The sequence below is a fragment of the Chionomys nivalis genome, chromosome 8 (genome assembly GCF_950005125.1).
Source record: "Chionomys nivalis chromosome 8, mChiNiv1.1, whole genome shotgun sequence".
Taxonomy (NCBI): Eukaryota; Metazoa; Chordata; class Mammalia; order Rodentia; family Cricetidae; genus Chionomys; species Chionomys nivalis.
This window is the reverse complement of record NC_080093.1, coordinates 91611719-91626219: the sequence shown is the minus strand read 5'-3', so window position 1 is coordinate 91626219 and position 14501 is coordinate 91611719.

Genomic DNA, 14501 nt, shown 5'->3' with positions numbered 1-14501 from the left:
CCTGTCCTCCCCACTAGGGTGAGCTCTCCTGCATTGCCCTGGCTAGTTCACCCCTTGCAGCAATGAGCAAGGGGCAGAGTCAGTTCTGCTTTTACACCCATGGAGACATTTTCTTGATTGAGGTTCCCTCCTCTCAGATATCACTGCATATCCCGTTGATGGAAAGAGAGAATTGACTCCTGAAAGTTGACCTCCGACCTCCACTTGTGCACTGTGGCATGTGTACTTGCACTTGCACATACACCGTACACACATAATAATAGTTAATGGCTTTAAAATAAGAAATAACAATTAAGGGCTCCTCAGCTAGGGCTTGGTACTTCCTTAGCCTCTTCCCTCTCCAGCCTGAGAGTTGAGATAGGGGAGTCCAGGACAATTTGGTGGTAAATATGATTTAAAATACACTGTAGGAAATTATCAAAGAATACATTTTTAAAAAATTAAAGAACTATATAGATGTAAACCCTGAGGTGGAAAGAGTCAGACCCAAATTTTGTGAAACATAAGGTATACAAAATTTTGAATCCTTTACTAAAGAAAAGGAATGCAAACTGAGTACACATAAAATTGCTAGAGTGCTGAGCTGGCACCTTGGGAAAGGCCTGCACAGGTCAAGAGCCCTGAAATGAAAGCTTTGTTCACCTTGCCTACCCTCCACCTCCTAGCCAACCGCCCTAGAAGAAGGCCTGATGGAGGGAAGTGCAGTGAAGAGGGACGCGGGCTCTCTGTTTACCATGGCTTCTCCCAGGTTCTGGGCTCTGAAAAGCTGGGGGAAGGAAGAAAATGAAGAAGGCGTTCCAAGCTGTCAACTTAAGACCGTGCTGGTTAAAAATAGAATCCCAGCTGGCCCGAGGAGCTGGAGGGAGATATTAGGCCTTACACTCATGCCAGCTTTTCTATGGGAGCAGGAATAGGCTGTCTTTAGGCTCCTCAGGAGCTTCAACCAACAACCCTCTAAGAGGGTGGTGAGGATGGCTCCTCTATCAGGAAGGCATTGACTCCTGAGGACCGTGAAAGAGAGCTGGGGCAGGGGAGGACTGAGTCCATCTTCTTTGAACGTCCAGTGTGAGTCTAAGTACGGTAGCCCAGGCTTGACTTAGAAGCAAATGCAGGGCATCGCCTGAGAAACACCACTGCACACGCTGACAGCCTTTCCCATGCCTCGCCCCTCCAGCTCTGGGCAGTGTCCTGTTTCAGATGTGAAGTCCCAAGCATCTCCCATCTCTTTTATGTTTGCTGCAACTTGACCAACCATATCTGGTACAGACTTACTGTCACTGTCCCCAGGAGGCCTTGTTTGATCACTCTGGAAGGTCTGTCTGCTTGTTTGGTACCTCTCTCTCTCTCTCTCTCTCTCTCTCTCTCTCTCTCTCTCTCTCTCTTCTTTCTCTTGACAGTTCTTTGCCTCATTTCTCTCTTTGGAGGAAACAGAATGATAGGACGTGAGACAACCGAGCCGGGTGACAGAGGGGGTGCTGATGAAATGGCGACGTTGTAGGTCCTGGGACAGGAGTTAGACAGATATGTGGATTTCCTTTCCAAGACCCTTTCCCGGAGCAGCCCTATTCCAGCAGTGAGGAGGGTGAAGCTGAGGAAACTTTGGGGAATTAGATAAGTCCCCACATCCAGAAGAGAGCCCAGAACTAAGCTCAGGCACCTGACTCCAAAGCCTTTCCTCTCCACCACAGGAATAGCCAACCTGTGTTGTGTGAAGCTGGGTGTTGTAACATGTGCGGCGGGGCTGCGTCCCCGGCACCCAGCCGCCCGCATGGCTTATGCCCTGAAATAATTACACGGAAACTGTATTCTTTTAAACACTTCCTGGCCCATTAGTTCCAGCCTCTTATTGGCTAGCTCTTACATATTGATCTAACCCATTTCTAATATTCTGTGTAGCCCCACGAGCTGGCTTACCAGGAAGATCTTAACCTGCGTCTGTCTGGAGTGGGAGAATCATGGCGACTCCTTACTCAGCTTCTTTCTCCCAGCATTTTTTTCTGTTTACTCCACCCACCTAAGGTTTGGCCTATCAAATGGGCTAAGGCAGTTTTCTTTATTAGTTAACCAATGAAAGCAACAGATAAAATACAAGAACCACCTCCATCATTTCCCCTTTTTCTGTTTAAACAAAAAAGAAAGGCTTTTACTTTAACATAGTAAGATTACATATAGCAAAACAGTTATCAAGCAAGAATTACAGTTATAATATTTATATCTATTTTATCATAACTAAGGAAAACTATAACTATCTATCCATTCTTTAACTCCATCAAAGACTCCAGAAGGATATAATATTACCTAAGTAAACAAGAAATCCAAAACTCTAGAAATGACAGAGACATTTTACTGCCTGGACAGTCACTTAAAGTTTCTCTGTACCGTTGGGGCATCCATCTTTATCCTTCAGGACCATAGTATCCAGCGGACATTTTCATCAAGCAGGAAATTCCAAAGACAGTTTAGTCACTTTTTGCTGTGTCCTGCAGAATGTCTTGCAGACTCTTTCATGAGTCAGGAACCCCGAAAATCCATCTCACCTTTAGGCAAGTTCAGCAGTCCTTTTTCTGTGGGTTCTCTGTGTCCAGTTTATGCAACAGTCCAGGCAAGAGTAGTTTCTTGCCCAAATGGCTATCAAACTCTTTGATGCCCATCTTCCTCTTGAAGTAACTGGTGCTGCCAGGAGCAGACGTGTCTCATTGTCATGAAAAGCCCTAAGTTATTAAAACATTTAAATGCCATATTCTGCAGTTTTTGAAAGATATGAAGAATGCCACCTCCATCAGCTGGGCTTCGTGGTGCACGCCTTTAACCTCAGCACTGGAGGCAGAGGCAGCTGGATGTCTGTGAGTTCAAGGCCAGCCTGGATTACATTGTGGTTATAGGTTAGCCAGGGTCACACAAGGAGACCCTGTCCCCCCACCCCCCAAAAAAGCAGTGCAATTTTATACAGGTTGCCTCAGTGAGTTAGACACAACTATCTAATAGGAATAATTACATTGCATTCATAATACCATTTCAGAATTAAGTAGACTAGTGAGCATGAAATGGATCATCATTGAGTCTGGCATGATAAGGGTTAAACCTGAAATTACTTGGTGACCAGGAGGAAGAAAAGTACCAGGAAACAAGCCTTCTACAGATAGACATTCTTTCCTTGGGTCTAGAATAACCTCCCAAATGCCCAAGTGTTAAATAAATCCTTAGAGCCCAGCTTTGTGATATTGGAAAGTGGTGAAAAGTGGGTGGGAGGGTGATAAAAACTGTGTGTGCTCACATGGCTGTGGGTCTAACTGTGTATGTGAGAGCATGTGTGTATGTGGGTATGCCTAGCATACATGTATGCTAGCATGTGGAGACAGGTCAACCCCAGATGTCTTTCCTCATGTTTGTTGAGACGGGGTCTCTCACTGACTTGGAACAGGAGACTAGCCAGAGAATGGGAAGGATCTGTCTTCACCTCGTCAAGGTAGGGGCTAAAAGCATGTACATCCACACCTGGCTTTTTAAATGTAGGATCTGGGGATCTAACTCAGATCCTCGTGTTTGCACAGCAAGTACATTATCAACTGAGCCGGCTCCCCGGCCAGCCCGGAACCCGCTATGTCAAAATCCACCTCTGCCTTCAGAAGTGAATAGTTTTGCTGTATCACATGATCTCTACCATGGCCCCTCCCCAGCCTTAAAGCAATGGGACTGTTTAGATGCTCTCTACTTAATTAATGGACTCAAACCTCCGAAACTGTGAACCAAATCAACTTTTCTTCTTTATAAGGCAATTGTTTCGTGTAATTTGTTACATGGATAGCCACCCCTAACCAAAAGGGACAGACGTAGTTTAAAAGGAGAATCGGAACCTGCTGTAAGATGATACTAGAAAGCACAGTCAGTAAATGAACCCAGCTCAGCCTGACCTCAAAACCCATCTTTTCATCTTAAATCCGGACTGATTTCAGGGGGGCACATAGAGGGATGGAGGAGATAGTTGAGAGCAGCTGCAAGTCACTCCGAAGTCGTCCCAGGGCTTACAGCAGAGGGTACATATTACAGGGGTACCTCTGCAGGCTCGGACCCGTCCCTCATCAGCTCTTGTTCTACAATCCCTAATAGGAAGCCCCTTGGAAACCGTCTTCTATAAAGCAAAAGTACTGGGTAGTATCCTGGAGATTCCATCTTTTCTTGTTTGTTTTCAGAGACAGGGTTTCTCTGTGTAGCTTTGGTGCCTGTCCTGGAACTAGCTCTTGTAGACCAGGCTGGCCTCAAACTCACAGAGATCCACCTGCCTCTGCCTCCTGAGTGCTGGGTTTAAAGGCATGCACCACCACCACCCAGCCTGGAAATTTCATTATTTAATATCTCCCAAGAAGGCAGGTGTCTCAGAATCTCCAGGCGGCAAGCTAGGGGGAAGGAGCTGTCACCATGAGCATCTAGAAGGTACAGAAGCCACATCCCATCACACACATCTCCAATCAGATTTGACTAGTGGGGAGAGAAAGACGAGTTACAGACTGTTCATTCAAGTCACCTCTAGGAAGGGGAAAAGGAAACGAAGCAGGAGGCACGGGGAAGACAGCAGGCCCCAGCTCAGCATTACCACGGAGGCACAGTGGATGTGGGGCTCTCCAGGAAACTGCAACCTGTGTTGTGGATTCCAACCATGATCCTTGGACTGCTGGTTGCTCTCTGAACCACACTTACTAATTCTCAAATTTAGGAGGTACTTGGTCAGCCAGACACTTTTGTTTCATCACTAGCAGCATGCATAAAGATTATCACTTCCCTTTGGATAGGACCCAGGCTTTTGGTAACAGAATTTCCAGCCTTGTCATGTAGCCACATCATAGGGGATAGGAAACAGTTAATGAATTAGAGCCACTGAAATAGAGCTTGTCTTAATCAGTTTTGGACGTCAGCAGCCTAAGTCGGCATGGAAGTCGTGATCGATAAGAACTGGAAGGCTCCTGAGGAATGTACACTTGGAGGATAAGGGTAGCTGGAGACAAAGTCCAGCTTCTCAGGGCAAAGCAAGAAGGCTTTGAGCAACACAGAAGCCAGGACACTCCGCACTGGAATATAGGACCTCAAGTATATTTTAAGAAACAGGGTTACCTACCTAAATGTGTGCAAGGCCATTCAGCTAAATGTAAGGGCCCTTCCCCCAACAGAAGCAAAGCAAAGCCTTCCAAGCAGAACTCAGCTGGTTGGCAAAGACGATTCCTTTCTTGCCTGACCTAGAGACGACATCCTGATGCTTCCAAATTTAGCAATATTGGTTTTTCCTGAAATAATAGGGTGTCTTTCCATGGCATTTGAAGCCTAGCTCCTAAGCAGCCTTCCTGTGGTCCTAAACTCTACAAGAGCAATTCATGGAGGGGTGGTGGAAAGTCTGACATTTCTGATTACTGAAGCCAGAGCAAAGGGGGCCTTCTTGTGGATCAGGAAGGAAGCAACTGCATCTTCAACCTGGAACAAGGGTGTAGTGCAAACAAGAACTACACAGCGAAGGAAGGAGGAACGGATCAGGCCAGATGAGACCAATGTGTAGCTACTGCACGAGAAGCTAATCCACAGCCTGCCGCGACAGAGAGGTCTGTGCCTAGCCCACTCTACTGCCATTCACCAGCTTTGAAAGACGAGCCCTCTCCGCATGCTTACCCTTCTGAGCTCCGTTCTCCCTCAGCTGCCAGCATCTCTCATCTGTGAATACTTGCCACAGGCTCTCGGGGTCTCATGGAGCAAATATCTTCCTTTAGAAAAGCACACGCTCAGTGTGAGTGTTAGAGGCCCCAGCAGTGAGACAATTCTAGTAGCACCCGCTTATGTAACTCAAATTAAAGATGGTATTGGGTCATTATATCTCTAAGGTGAATCCAGCCAACTTCTGCTCCTGTGAGTACTTCAGTCTCTTATGGAAACATCAAACATACGGTGAGTTTATTAGTCATATGTGCACATCAATAGCTAACTAATTTCATAACCCAAAGACCAATAGGGTCCCTGGCTCCTGTCTTGTACCTACTTTCTTGCTGCCACAAAGAATCACCTTCAAATCTTTTATCCTGTTTTGTTTTGTTTTTTACTTTCCTCCATCTCTTTTAACAGGCTGCCAATATTATTGCTGTTTTTTTTCTGTTTGGCAGAATGATATATTCACTGCCCAACATGGAGGATGAGGATTTAACTGACATTTCCATTTCTAACAGCACACACACACACACACACAAAAAAAAATCTTAACATCAGTGACAGTCTCTTGTTTCTTGTAGTCTTCCTTCCATGTCTCTGTCTCTTTCTTACTTTAAGTAGGACTAACCAAGACAACTCACAAATATCAAAATATTTAATAAACATAGACCCCCAACCATGTTTGCATGACTTAACCTCATTCCACTTTAATCCAAACTCTCTTATATCCTGCTTTTAATATTTTAATATTTTATTTAATATATCTTATTAATTTATTAATATTTTGAGACATGATCTCTCTATATCTCAGGCTAGTCTCAAGTTCTTTGTGCAGCCCAGAATGACCTTGAATTTCTAATCCTCCTGCCTCACATCCACCTCCAGAGTACTGGCATTACAGGAATCTACCACCATATCTGGTTTATGTGGTGCTAGAGACTGACCCAAAGCCCCGCACATGGCAGGTAAAAACACCACCAGCTGAGTTCCATTCTTAACTCTCATAGCTTTTTAAATTAATGTGAGTTTTGAAAATGTTCATTATGACTGAGAGAGTAGCTCCGTAATAGTTTATTCAACATTCACTGGAGCCCTGCATCCAATCCCTAGCACCATAAAAATAAATAAATAAATAAATAAATAAATAAATAAACAAACAAACAAGTTCCAGATATGGTAGCCTAGGTGTATAATCTAAGCATTTTGGATTTAGAAGTAGGAGCTTTGATAGTTCAAGGCCAGCCTGGCTATGTAACCAGTGTCTGTCTTGGAAAAACAAAAATAGGAACTGGTGAAGGGGCTTATTGGATAAAGGTGCTTGCTGCAAGATTGATGATATGAGTACCGAGACCCACAAAGTAGATAGAGAGGACCAAGCCCTAAAAGTGTCCTCTGGCCTTCATAGGTGTGCCATGGCATGTACATGTCCACTCATACACACAGAAACACACACATACACACACTAAAAAGATAAATAAATAGGTATTTAAATTTATGTGTAAAAATATTAAAATATTTCCTAGTTTAATTATTTAGTTGTTTTTTACTTCTAATTCTCCTTAAATAGTATAACCAGACCAAGATCATTCTGGCCCTAACAAATCCAGCAGATTTTGTCAAATGTATGCATGAAAGATAAAATTTTAGTGCAATGACTTGTGTATATGAATTTCTCTGTCTGCCTCCTGCTTGTGAATCAGATGTAAGCTCTCAGCTACTGCTCCAGTGCCATGTCTGCCTGCTCACTGAAACTATAAGCAAGACCCCAATTTAATACTTTCTTTTATAAGTTGCCTTGGTCATTGTTGTTCTTAAAAAAATAATGCGGCCAACGTGGCACGGCGGATTTCCCAACAGGCAGGCGCATGTAAGCAGACTCATAGACACAAAAATAGCCATAAAAACATTTATTGAGGAGAGGAGAGAGAAAAAGAGAGAGAGACAGAGAAGAGATAGAGAGAGAGAGAGACAGAGAAACAGAGAGACACGTGCGCACGCCAAGGAAACAGAAAAGAAAGAAGGCCAAGATGGCGGTGGAAGATTAGAGGTAATGGGAGTGGGCGTGGCTTGTCCCTTAAAGAGACGGGAAAGCACAACAGTCATGGTGTCTTTTTACAGCAATAGAAAGGTAACTAAGACAAGGGGTAAATGGGCTAGGGTCTTTGCAGGGAATCTTAATTACCTAGATCTTCAGATCTTTCCTTAAGGGCTGGTCAGATCTCTGATAGAATGCTTTCCTAATTCCTGGTTAGCATTGGATCCACAGGGATCATGCAAAGATGAAGACACACCACCGAAGTCTAATAAAACAGGAGCAAACTTTATTCCAGGGAAAATAAATAAATAAATAAATAAAATCTCCATGAGGCACAAAAAACTTATTAGCTAGCTGAGACTGAAAGACCTCCGTAGAGGGGAGACTCTCACTCAAGTCTCGGGATGACATGACCCCGAAGGAACTCACCAGAGACCGTCCTTGTGGCAACCACACAAAGTTTATTGACAGGACAGGAACCAGTGCACTGGGGCCGAAACTCATTTCCCATGCAGGGGTAGAGAGTTCAACCCCGAGTAGCTGTAAGAGGAGGTATTTAAGGGAAGAAAACATCCAAAGGGGGTAGGGAGGGCACCATTGGAAAATTCCGAAAATACCAGTGATCACTGGAAAAATTCCGAAAATACCAGTGATAATCACAAGGGGGTAACTCTCTGTTTCTCGAGATTATAATCTAACTTTATCTTCAGCTAGTTCCTGAAACAGAGTCACTGAACCAGTTAATCCAGATTTTTGATGCTTCTTTCCCTGCTTAGATTTTTGGCTCTGTTTTTTTCTGCTGGAGGGGTCTTGATTTATCTAGGTCTTTCAAGACCACAGCCAGAGATGGATTTGTAAGGCTGTGGCAAAGGACAGGGTTTTGAACCCTCCCTTTTTATATTAAGAAGCAACAAGTATTAGACAATAACAAAGGAATTTTTACAATCTTGAGGTGAAACTCAGATACAAATTGCCCTTCTTTGCATTTTTAGCAACAAGTTTTTCAGTTAAACTAGTGTTTGTATTTAGTCATTGTTTTCCCCTGGCATTCCCTGACAGCATTTACCAAGGCTCTGCACCTCCCCTGACACTGTTAGATTCACATGGCAGTGAAGGGTACTGGAAAATGCACAACCAAAAAGTCAAAAGTCATGTACATCCCATCATTTAAAAGTTAACTCAGCTTACATCAATTTCTGGTCATGAGTGGCCAGGGTGGTTATCTAAAAGCTTGTTTGCAGAGTGACCCTAAGTTTGTAGAGGCCACTTCAGCCTTGCAAACAGAGCTATGGGTTATAAAGCCAAGTAACTCACTGTTAATAGTTAATCCTCAAGCTGCTGAGAAAGCTGCTGACAGCCTGTTCTTATTCTCCTAGGCTTACAGCTTTATATTTATTTATTTCTACTTATTTTTGAAATCTACATTTTTATATTCTTATTCTTGCGCTCTTCAGTTAGGAGGTAAAGTCTTGGTTCTGGATCTCGGGGAGTCCTTGGGAGAAAGAGGACCAGGTTGGCTGCCTGGGCACTTAGTATGCATATCCATACCATATCCACACTCAGGTTTCCAGCTTGTTTGCCACGTGCTGCTCTCAGAGGTACCTGGGGGACCCTAAACTCTTCCTCCTCCAGGTAGGTCACCAGTGTTCTGTCTGTTGAGAGGAACAAGAGAGTTAAGGAGGAAATCTACAAGCTAACCCTCTCCTCAACAGCTTTCACGCATCTTCTATTATTATTTTTCTTCCCATGCCCCTTTTATTTCTAGGGAAGCCTTGCCTCACCGACTTCTCGGCCCTTTGAAGGGCTTATCATAAAATTGTGGCAATTCTTCACTTTCCCAGTGCTAAGAGTCTGCTAAGAGTCCACTAAGCTAATAAATAAAATATTTTTCTTTATGGTTTCCAAAACCTTATCTCACCATCTCTGAGAACTTAGTCTGTTGGGAAGGGGATCCCAGAGATGAGAGTCCAGATTAGTGATACAGCACCTGCCTAGCATACACGAGGCCCTGGTTCGCTCACCAGCATAATGGGGTGGGTGGTCCTTTTAAATCCAGCTAAGAGATCAGAGCCATCAATCCCTTGGCATGGTGCCCAATGGGAGCCAGAACTGGAAGATGAGAACACCAGGTGGGTACATAAAGCAGGGGCAAATGAAGAAATTTTACACCCAACTTTCTTTAGCTTTCACCCATGTGAAAATACTATAATGGGTTAAAAATTCCTTTCACCAAAATTTCCATGCAGAAAGGAGGACAGAATGTTTTCAACTGTGTTCAAAGTACAGTCTTTACTAGCCCAAGCCCCAGGCCATTCCTCAGTCTTTCTCTAGGAGTTTAGAGCACCAGGTTGGGGGTCGGGTAGAGGTGGGGCGGCTGCTTTGAGGCTGCTTCTGGGCTTTCTGAAGAGAAAATACTGAGCGTTCTTGTGAAGACACCAAGTCACAGGAGGTAGATTCTAATTTCCCAAATAACCCTCTTAATTGTAGCTGTTGTAATTTAACAGAATTACAAGGACAGTTCTTTTACACAAAGTGCAGGTGAGGAGTAGCCTCCCACAGGTCAGGACTGGGTCTTGCCTGCTAGGTCTCTGCAGCAGACTTCCTCCTTGGAAGGAAGGTCAGGCTCAAGGTCAGAGCCTGAAGGTGGAACCAGCTAAAACCAGCTCAGAGGGAGATGTAAATATGCTAAATGTGCCCCCAGGGAGACCCCTACACAGACACACACACACACACACACACACACACACACACATACACACAAACTTCTGGTTTCTCAAGGCTGCTCTTCAAGTCCCAGGAAAAGCCAGGTCAGCTTCTCTTTCTCAAGGACTGTGACCCTGACCTCCTGCTACTCCCTGATGGAAGCTACAGAGGACTTTGTATTTCCAACACCTGACAAAGAACAGCCCCGAAGCTCACAGGCTGAGGTCAGGAAAGCTGGTATTGACACATAAAAATCAGTAATGTCACAAGTTAAAATGGGCATTTGGGACCAGGAGGGGAGAAAGAAGAAAATATCTGTACTAAGTAGGAGGGGGGAGAGCAATTGGAGTTGAACAAAAGGAAGAATTGAAAGTAAGGAGGCAGGACCAGGACGATGGGTTGACATGAGAAGAGCAGCAGTGAGGCTTGGAGAAAGGGGGGAGAATGGACAATAGGAGAGAGGGAAAGAAACCAGAGGAAGGGAAGTTATGGCATGGAGGAAAGGACTTGTGAAGTCCGCTGGTGAGTTCTACTCCAGCGAGGAACGAGCCTCACCAAGAAGGGCTTGTGTTGCTGTGAAGCCAGGAAGTCGCTGACTGGACAGGTCTTAGCCCTGCTCTGTTTGGACAACCTTGCAGGGCCCTAGCTATCAAGGCCTAGCAGACACAGCTACACCTGCTGGCTTCTCTGTAATGTCAAATGGAGGCTGGAGGGTGCTGCACCTTTATCAAACAACACCTAACTCTTTCAAAACGCTTCCTCTTCTTTTGGAAGCAGAGAACAGAAGTTCTCTGTTCTTTTGGAAGTGAGGTGCTGTCACAACTGTCTCAACTCTTAGGCTGGCTTTCCTGTGTGCCTTACTGTTACATAAAGTTTTTAACCATTCTTTTTCTAATTGTTGCATAGGATCCACATGGCTTCAGTGGTTATTAAAGCACTAAACCTAAGAAAAGCTTCTGGTCTGGGGCTTTGGATTGGTGAGTAGGAGCAGCAAGCAAGATGAGGGTACAGATAAAGGTGAGGAGAGCGAAGCCCTAGTGATCCTGATAATTCTCTGACCTAAACAGTTCTCAACAGTATTTCCAAAATTTCCATTATAGTAAGAACCATTTTTTTCTCTTTCCATGGAAACGTGATTCTTTAATTCTAAGGCAAACTCTAAGGAATCTGGAGTTTTAACAACCCAGTATTGATTCCTTTGTCAGTATAGACTGTCCCCAGTTTCCAGACACATCATGACTCTATATCTGGCCAGGAATCCAGAGCCTTTATCCCTATACACCCAAATCCTCACTAATACGCCATGACACATTTAACATTTCCCACTTCTCCTGATCGCTTCCTAAGCCTCTAGTCTCCTTCATTTGTTCAAAAACCCCGTTTGGAGTCTGGCATCGTGTCACAGCTCTATAATCCCAGCACTCAGGAGGCAAATGAAAATCAAGAGTTCAAGGCCAATCTGGGCTACCACTCAACAAGATTTCCCCCAGAAAAGTAAAAGTCCAGCTGCTCCTGATGTTCTTTTCTTCATCAGCAATTTCCTCTGCCCAAATGTTCCCCTCCTCTTCGTTTGACTAATTTATTCTATTGATTCAGTCAAGTCTGTTTAAAAGTCTCAAGAAAAGAATATCTTCTACTTTCTTAGTCTAAATTGTCCTCCCACATTCTCTTTATTGACTTTCAGTTTTAATTTTTAGCACACACAAACGTATAGGGTTCCTTATTGTTTTGTTTGTGACCTTTCCCTTAGCACAGTAACTTCCATGACCTCGCGTCCCTCACACAGGCACCCAGCCCAGAGAATACTCTGGCCACTAATGTTTATTTTTAAAATGATAGGGAGAAGGGATTCATGGCCTCAATAACCACCAGACTATTCTGCATTCCCAAAGCCAACTGCCTTTCTTGGATCTCACTATATTTGTGCCTGGGTTCAAGTCCTGATGTTTCCCAGTCCTTCCTAGCTATGGCACAATAGATGAATCTTTTACACTTTTTAAATTTCCAATGTATCTTCACTGCCTTTCTCCCTGTTCTCCTGTCTTTTGTCTAAATGCATTCCCTCCTCTCAAAATTATTCATTTTTATTTTACATGTATGTAAAATAAAAGTTTATTCTAAATAATAACTGCAGTTTACCCTCCCTCTTCTCCTCTCAGCGCATCCTCCCCACTCCCTCTCTGTTCCCGTCCCCCCTTCCACTCTTCCTCCATTTCTGTTTAGGAAAGGATAGGTCTCCCAAGAGTATCAACAAAATATGGTATATCAAGTTGCAGTAAGACTAAGCACCTCGTCATGTATTAAGACTGAGCAAGGAGACCTAATATGGGAATAGGGTCCCAAAAGCTTGTAAAAGAGTGGGACACAGTCCCTGTTCCCACTGTTAGGAGTCCTACAAGAGGACCAATCTACACAACTGTCATATATATGCAGAGTGCCTAGGTCAGCCCCATTCAGGCTCCCTCATTGTCAATTCAGTCTGTGAGCCCCTATGAGCCTAAGTTAGTTGATTCTGTGAGTTTTCTCACGAGCGTTTTTGTCTGAATGTCTGCAAGTGCACTGTATACGTACAGTGCCTGTGGAGGCAGAAGGAGGCATCAGATTCTCTGGAACTGCAAGTTGCATTGTGGGTCTAGGAATCAAATCTTGGTTCTGCAAATGAGTGATCTTAGCCACTGAACAATCTCACCAGGGCCCATATTCCCTTTTTTTTGTTGTTGTTGTTGCTGTTGCTTTTTATTTTTGTTTTTGTGAGAGGGTTTCCTTGTGCAACAACTCTGGCTGTCCTGGAACTAGTTCTTGTAGACCAGGCTGGCCTCAGACTCGCAGAGATCCACCTGCCTTTGCCTCCTGAGTGCTGGGATTTAAAGTGTGCACCACCACCACCCAGCTCCATATTCCCTTCTTAAAGGTGTGATCCAGTTGAAAATTGCTAGAAACAAAAACCTTAAGCCCAACTCAGACTTAAGACAGAATTGGCACTTTAACAAGATACCCGGTTGATTCCTTTATACAATAATGTTTGTATATACACGGGACAGAACTTTTTATTCTACCTTTCAATATATTCATATTTAAGATAATTTCTTGTCTCCACTTGCCATATGCTCTTCATCATGTAAGCCTCCTTAGAGCTGAACCTGAAACAACTTAATTTCTGCTCCCTTTGCATAGGAGCAAGCTTCTTCCTTGACTGCTAATGAAACTTCACATGGGTTCCTATAGCTTTTCCCAGGTGCTTGGAAAAATTTAAAAGTACTCTGGTCATTTTTAGTAATAAATCAGTCACAGTTCAGAAGCTCAAATATCCCCAGTCATTCATAATAGTCAAACTCTGAATTTGTTGTTGCTGCTGTTTTTTAATTACTTTAAAAAGACTTGTTAAATTTTTCTTCAAGCAATGTATTTTGATGATTCTCCTTTTCTTCCCCAACTCTTCCTAGATCCTCCCCATCTCCCTCTCCACCCAACTTTGTTATTCCTCTCTTAAAATAAATAAATAAATAAATACCAACAGACTAAAATACAAGAAAGAAAGAAAGAAAGAAAGAAAGAAAGAAAGAAAGAAAGAAAGAAAGAAAGGAAGGAAGGAAGGAAGGAAGGAAGGAAGGAAGGAAGAAAGAAAGAAAGAAAGAAAGAAAGAAAGAAAGAAAGAAAGAAAGAAAGAAAGAAAAAAGCCCCATGCTCCCAAAACAAAAATCAAAAAGCAGTCTGTTCTGTGTTAGCAGCTACTCACTGGCAGGGGTTCTTCCCTGGGGTGTAACATGAAGGGTCCTGTTTGTTGGGGTTTGTGTCCCACCCACTACCCCAGCTGTTTAGCCCCAAAGAAAATCACACATAGGTCTCCATAAATTATAAGTTGATTGGCCCATTAGCTCTAGCCTCTCACCGGCTAACTCTCACATCTTGATTAACCCATTTTTCTGATCTATGTTAGCCATGTGGCTCAGTACCTTTTTTCAGTGGAGCAGATCACATCCTGCTGCTTTGGTGGTCTGGGCAGGAGTGGGAGTAATCAACTTTGTCCTTCCCAGAATTCTCCTGTTCTCATTACATCATTTCTACTTCCTGTCTGGTTTTC